The sequence below is a fragment of the Acomys minous genome (assembly GCF_964271855.1).
Source record: "Acomys minous genome assembly, chromosome: 11".
NCBI lineage: Eukaryota > Metazoa > Chordata > Mammalia > Rodentia > Muridae > Acomys > Acomys minous.
The window spans coordinates 68,353,050-68,360,800 of NC_140492.1; positions in this window are offsets into that span (position 1 = coordinate 68,353,050).

Below are 7,751 nucleotides of genomic sequence, written 5' to 3' on the forward strand. Positions count from 1 at the left end.
CTTGAAGACTAGGCTTCCACAAAAACACCATTCTTTTGCTTGGCAAGCCTCTGTCTTCACTTCTGCCATCTCACTCTGCCATCTCTGAGTGTGTCAGAAGGAAGAGAAAGAGGCTAGGACTAAATGGAAAACAAGTATCACCTGAGTGTAGTCATCATGATGGCTTCTCTCTCTACTCTCAACATGGATTATGAGAATGAAATGTTTCTATTTCATTTCTGCCTATATTCCAAACCTAAGAAAGGAATCCTTTATAATAGGCTCTTAAATATGTAATCGTTTTGGAGTAGAAAAAACTTCACCAATAATAACAACAAAAATTGTGAATGATGAAAATATACAAAAAGAGTAGGAGAAAAGTTGAAAAGGAAGAGTTCAGGGCCCACAAAGAGGTTTCCAGGATGGAGAAGAAAGGTATGACCGAAGTGTTTTCTTACCTGAGAAGATTGCTAGAAAAATCCTGAGCAGTGTGCCAGCACATGAACTAAAGACTGAAATCCATGGGGTTTGTTTCAGCTTTTCTTATGGTTAAGTGTCTGTGAACTTCTCCCAGAAGGCAGAAGGCTACTAGGAGCCTGCCAAGATAAAGTCAGTGAGTCTAGACTAATTTTTTCTTGTTAGGTCACATTCAGGTCTCAGTGATCATGAAGAAGTTTCAAACTACTATTAAGGGAGAAATCAAAAGTGCTTTGTTGACCAAACTTTTTCTCTGCTTCCCTTTTCCATCATCTTTACGTTCATGCTGCCCTCTACAGGAGAACACTAACCCTCTCTCCATTTCTTGGATTGTGATGCAGAACTACAAGTAAGAAGCACAGTCACAGGGACACTGGCTCCAGCACACAGGTGCTTGGGGAGGACTTTGGCCCTAGAGAAAGACAGGGAAGCCTACACCAACCATGAGACAGTTCTTTTTTTTTTTTTTTTTTGATAGATTCTAATGTTCAGTACTTTACATATTTTCTGGTTGCTTGTGTGGTTTCCCTGAGGCAGAGCCTTACCATGTAGACCAATTTGGGGCCAACTCCAGACCCATGTCTCTCAACTTCCTCAGTGTGGAGATTGCAGGTGTATACCACACTTTGAATTCTTCAGTCATGATTAAACTCTGTAAATTAAAATGCATAAATTTCTTATGCTTTATAAAATAAAACATAAAGATGGTATACAATTCACTTATTTTAATACTGTAGTTTGGAAATTACTTCTCAGACTTTTTCTTTAGAGTTATTTATATAAAATTACCATAGATAAAGCTTTAACCAGCAGTTCAAACATCACCTGTTGCATCTCTACCTTTACATCTTGCTTGGATATCGCTTCTGTTCCCTCTTGTTTTTAACTCTGAAATAATCAGTGAGTTTGGTCTTAAGAGAGAAGTATCACATACTATTACCAACACCTGTGGTTTTTCTTCACAAGACTAATCCTATCTGGGTTTGCTTATCTTAAGAGAGTTTAATCTGTTAAACTACAAAGGACTCTTAATCAGGATTTTGGACATCTTAAGCCTGATTCTATGAAAGGAAGGAGAGCAAAGGAAAATGTTCAAATGATTTAAATACAAATTATTGAAAAGTAAGAATGTATGTACATTGGATTACATAGTGATAGACACCTTACTAAAATCCTATTAATTACAGACTCATACCCAATAAGACGAAGAAAGGAAAAACAGTCCCATTTCACATACAAAAGAATATGATGACCAGTGTTGTATTGCACAAGGAAAAACAGGGAACAAGAAAATAGAAAAGAAACATGCCAACAAGCTCATACATATATATGTGGTAGTTAATGCAGTCCAAAGACTAGCAACAATTTATATGATGTGACAAATTCCACTGCCATTTGTAAGAAATATGACATCTGAACTGGAAGGACACAAAGAACTTCTACTAAAAATATTAGAATGGTTACTCTGGGACATGATATATGTTTCAGCCAAATGAAGATTTTCCTAAAATACACAAACTTCACTAGGTAAAGCAGAACAGAACATTGCAACACCAATGTGTCTACACAAAAATAAAATACTCACAGTTTTTCTTCCTTTAGAAATAAAATTTTCCCAAAACAGAACACTCTCGTGAAAGTGTAAAGAGAAATTTGCCTTTATTAAACAAATGTTCTAAAATCAATTTTCAGAAAAGTCATTTCTAAAGATAAAGAACTGTCTTCTACTTCCTTAGAACTGATGAAGAATCTGGGACGTCAACAACGCTACAGCTGGTGCTTCCTAGGCACAGACAAGCATTATTAACCTACATCCTGGGCTGCCATGAGTCAGCACGGGAAGGCCAGCAGCAAGCAAGCAAATACATCCTGCACTGCCGTGTTGTCAGCTTTAAATCCATGCACCTGTCTTGTTCAGAATGACCACAGATGGGTTCCTTCTAAACTGAAACTCACGATCCTTAACATGCTTATTTCAAAACCTAGTGAAATCAAGGTGGAGATGAGAGTACATGAAAATTGAAGGGCGAGATTGTGAAAAAGAATACATTGAGAGGGGAAACAGTGTCATAGAAAAGGTGTTTGGCTACCTGTATATGCATTGTCAGGCAGCATATAGCAGCAGGTACCACACAAGTGATTTCCGTTTCAAGAATGGATAGTTCGACTTAGGACTGAAAGTAAGATTTCCCTCATGGCATGTATTCAGCAAGTAAGAGTCAGGGTGGGGACCTTCCACCTCGTCCTCTGCTCAGCCCCTACCACTGTACCTTTAGCTGTGTAAGGAAACCCATGTGCAGGTCACAAGTAATGAGGGAATGGGAGCCACTAATGTGTGGCAAGTAGTATGTGACAGTGATTTATTGTAGATATCTCAATGACCACATGAGTGAAAGAAATAACTAAAGTGTTTACTCATGAAACCCTCTTTTTGTGGACAAGGTAGGCAACTATGTGGTAAAGTAAATACTTGGTATATATGAATCCCTAAGTTTGACCCCCAAAACCTCAATGAAAGAAAGTAGAAAACCACTTAGCAATTGAAAATACGACAAATAATCTGGGAAAGGAATCCAGTGAAAGAGTGAATTTATATGTGAGGAGATAGGTTTCTATCCAAGATTTCCTAGGAGAGTTTCTAAAGCTGTCCTGATGTTGGGTCTCATTACCCAGAAATTCAGACTATGTGCTTTGCCATCCATTCAGTAATAGGCACTAGGTTTTTAAGTCTCTGTTATGAAGACAAGAGAAATGTCATCACAGTTTCTGGTGGACCCAGACCTATGGCATAGACTCCTGAGAACTTATCAGCTGCCCTCCAGGCTTACTGCGGAAGATCAGGAAGCCCTGTCCAGTTCTGGAATTCCTACCTCTGCTGGTCTATAGCCAAAAGAGCACATTTAATAAGGACTAGGGTGATCCAGCACATAGGATCCATGATTGGGCCTCCACTGCTCTGTGGAAGGGTAGCATATTCCCTGAATTGTTATGATCCTTGAGGCCTGTGACCATGAGGTTCTTTGTGCCTGGGGCCGGGACCTACCACAGGCCAAAGATTTTCTGAAGATGGATCATGAGCAGGTCATGCAGGACCTGCAAACCTGGGAAATGAGTACAGTGAGGCCACAGAGAAGCTCAGGAGCAGGACAAGCAGACAGACTGCTATAGGTAAGTCCTGACTGGGAAGGACCCCAGACATTGTCAAATGGCCATCTCTGCCTGTGTTTGTCTTTGGATCAGAGAGTCTGCAGTTCCAGTTCTAGCCTTTCTGTCTCTTAGCAACACCCTGCCCTGTGGCTCTTGGACTTGGGCTTTTGGACTCAGCTTTTCTAAGTATGAAAGAGTCAGTGATCTCCATCATTGTCATGTACCCTCAGGACCCTCTAACTATAAAAGTAATTTGCAAAACAAGAAGGGTTTCAGTCAGGCCTGGGCCTCTGGGGCTCTGACTGGGGTTGATTGCCATGGGATCAACAGATGGCATGTACTCCTTTTGATCTCCTGTCCCCGCTCCTGTCCCCCCTCCTGTCCCCTGCCTTCTGATGTTTCCTCATTAGCATGACAGAAAAGGACATTTGACATTCTCCTCTTGTCTCTTGGATTCATCTAGGTTCTTGAGTACTCACTACCTAGTGTGGGTTCCAGGGGCCATGTATGTGTGAAAGACATGTGATGAGAGTTCTTAAAGTGTATACTCTTGAGGGTGTTGCTTCCATTGTTACAGAACATATAGAGACTCAGTGATTCAGCATGGTACATTCAGTTCTGTGTACATAAGAATGCTGTCATGATTTCTATCTTCCTCCTGCTCTGGTCTATTGTTCTAATATTACTTTTGTAGCATTAAAGAATGTATTATCATATCTTCTGCTAATTAAAAAATTAAACCTAACAACTGTGTTTGAAATAACCCTAAGAGGAAGAAAGCAAATGCCTAGAAAGATCACAAAGTCCCCTTTCAGTCTCTAGAAAAACTGCATAAAAAGGATTAATTAATTAAAAATTATTGTGAGTGTAGCATAAAACAGTATGGCACAGAATAGGCACATTAAATGCAGATAATTAAAGTAAGAGGTAAATAAGGGTAAAAATACTGTCTAAAATAGATGAATTGTAGGCAGATGTTCGTTACAGTATTAATGAAATCAACAAATTCAAGAGAATGTTATTGGTTCCTTTTTGTAACATAAAGGACTTTAGTGTCATTGGACCATCTAATGATGTTCACGTGCAAAATATGAAGCACTGTTAGAAATCTGAAAGAAAAGTCTATTCTCTAGCAACTGTGACTTGCAATTGCAGAGGAAACATACAAGCTAAGAGGCACAAGGTCTACATCTAATCTACACAGATGTATCACATATATACTTAAATCAGACCAAGTTTTTTTCAGACAATGTAGATTCAGATTTGAGATTCTTAAGGAAGCCTGCATTCCAGATATTTTAAGACACAAATTAAGTATTACTTTCTCACATACTCTGGTGCCTCACCTTTGACCATGTCCCCTGGAGGGGGAGACCTGGTGGCACTCAGAGGAAGGACAGCAGGTTACCAAGAAGAGACTTATACCCTATGAGCATATACAGGGGAAGGTAACCCCCTCAGGAACAGTCATAGGGGAGGGGAATAAGGGGAAAAGAGGAGGGAGGGAAGAATGGGAGGATACAAGGGATGGGATAACCATTGAGATATAACAAGAATAAATAAATAAAGGAAGAAAAAAAATTAAAAAAAAAACAAAAAAAAGACACAAATTAAGGATGAAAATAACTATAGTTTGCCTTTGATGCAATTAATGTTTATTTTGAGTATAAAGCATCATCTAACTCTTCTTGTCACCAAGGACAGAGCACCTGAGAGCAATGCTCATCCAGCATCTCACCTGCAAGGCCTGGACAGACTAGCGCACCTTTTGATTTTAGCTCTTTTTCAGATATTGATCCACTGGGAAATGTAAAAAACCTTAACATTCACATAAAATTTGAATTCCTATTATGACTTCTTAATATACCTTACTGGAAGATCTCATAAAAATTACATTTGTGATTCAAGATTGTGATTGGTGACTGATTTTCTTGAAGTATTTTCTTTTTTTTTTTTTTTTTTGATGGAAAAGACCAATTTTTTTTTTATTGTTTTCTGTTCTGTCTGAACCCATAGAAGATAGATAGATTTGAGGAATCCAACCACCACGGATATTTCCCATCATAACATACAACATGAGACAGTCAGGTTCTCTAAGAGTCATTTCAATAATTGGTGATGTAGGGCCCCTTACATCAATTTCACATGCAAACTCTGTTTGGTGCTGGCATTTCTTTCTCCGTCTTCTGCTATATTCAGTAAATCAGAGGCCACATTGAAGTTTCCTATCCTTGTTCAGGTATTGGTGTCTGTGAAGAGCAGCTCCTTTCTCTGGCTTAGGTTGAAGACATGGAGAGAGTTTATTCCAGTTAGAACCATAGCTTCCACTCCCCCCTGACACACAGACACAGAGGGAGAAGGGAGGCTGTGGTTCTCCCACACAATTTGTTTTGGTGGCTGCAGTAAGTGATATTGTTTCAGTTACACGCTCATGTAGTTGGTATTCTTCCTTCCTTCCTTCTTCATGCTCTTAGAGCAACTTAACCATGTCTCTGTCATAAGTTTGTTGGCATTGGCTTGAGACAGATACTCTAACCCATGTGTTTGCTTTGGTAGACCATGAAGCTGATTTCTGCCTCTAAGCATCCCTCTCCAGACCTCTCAGAAGCCACCAGATTTTTTTTATTTCAAGTTTCTTTTGAATCATTTCTTCATGAAGATACGTTGAAATCACCACCTGGATGGTTTTGCGACCAAGAAGTATTTCTGTGTAACACTGAGTCCTTATAACTCACAAGCTGTGACAAACTCATAGAAAGACAATTGTTTACTCAGTTCCCTAACTCCCTGACTACAGCCTAGAGCTTTAGCCTCCAAGAGTTGTGGATAGTAAAGGCTGAGACATCAGCTGTGTTTTCCTCTCTTGCATTTTCAGTCACCACCGAGGAGGATCTGGTAGACTGGGCTTTGAACCTGCTATTTAGAAACTTCCTCGGCAGTAGTTCCGGATATGAGATCAGGGCAGGAATATCCATTGTATTTCTGTATAGTGCCTAATTTTTTAAAAAGATTTATTTATTTATTATGCATACAAATCTCATTACAGATGGGTGTGATCCAACATGTGGTGGCTGGGAATTGAACTCATGACCTTTGGAAGAGCAGTCAGTGCTCTTAACCTCTAAGCCATCTCTCCAGCCCCTAGTGCCTAATTTTAAATACCCTTTAAAATATCACCCACAAAGAGAGAACGCATTAGGGGAGAATTTTAGGGCAGAAGTGTCATGTCTGAGCTTGCCGAGTTTAAAAAAATGACGGACATATCCAATAGTTGCACAACACAAAGTTTTAATTAAGCACTAGAAAAGACTACAGATATCAAAATCATGTTTTGTCATCTTTATCTCTCTAGGAATCTAAGAACATCAAATTAAACAAGGAACCACACACACTTTAGCTTGAGGGGAGAGGAATGACTTAGGAGTCTGACTGATGGGCAACAATATAAAACGCTAAAAGATGGAAAGAAAAGAATGCAAGCAGTCTAAATAACAGATCAGCATCCATCAGGCTAAGGGCCCTTCCCAGGGTCCAACCTCAGGGCCTCAGGGAATGTGATGACTGGGTTTCCTGAGCTGGTGACAACCCCAGAGCTGTGCAGGATCTGAACCATCGTCCAGCTCGCATCACTGGCCTTCGGAGGCCAGACAGGGTAGGTCTGCTCCAGAGCTGCGATTGACAGGGTATTCATGTAAATTGTGCAAAGTCCGCCAGGTTCCTGTTACTGGAGTCTGAGGTAGGCATGTGTGGCATGGCGTTTTGAGCACATGCACTGGCACGCAACCATGCTTCCTAGTTGCTAGGCGACGAAAACGCATTCTGCTTTAACTGAATTACCCACCTGCCCTGGCAGGAGGCTCGCTCCTGTTACTGGAGTCTGAGGCAGGCATGTGGGGCGCGGAGTTTGGAGCGCATGCACTCGCATGCAACCATGCTTCCTAGTTGCTAGGCGACAAAAACGCATTCTGCTTTAACTGAATTACACACCTGCCCTGGCAGGAAGCTCGCTCCTGGGACTGTGGCGTGGTGGCGATATTTGTCTGTCTTTTTAAGGTTTAGAGTTGGGATTTGGGAGGAAGTGGGTGGCAGGAAGGGAGAGGGAGGGGCGAGGAAGGCAGCAAGGGCCTGAGTGGCCCTGGGCCTCCATC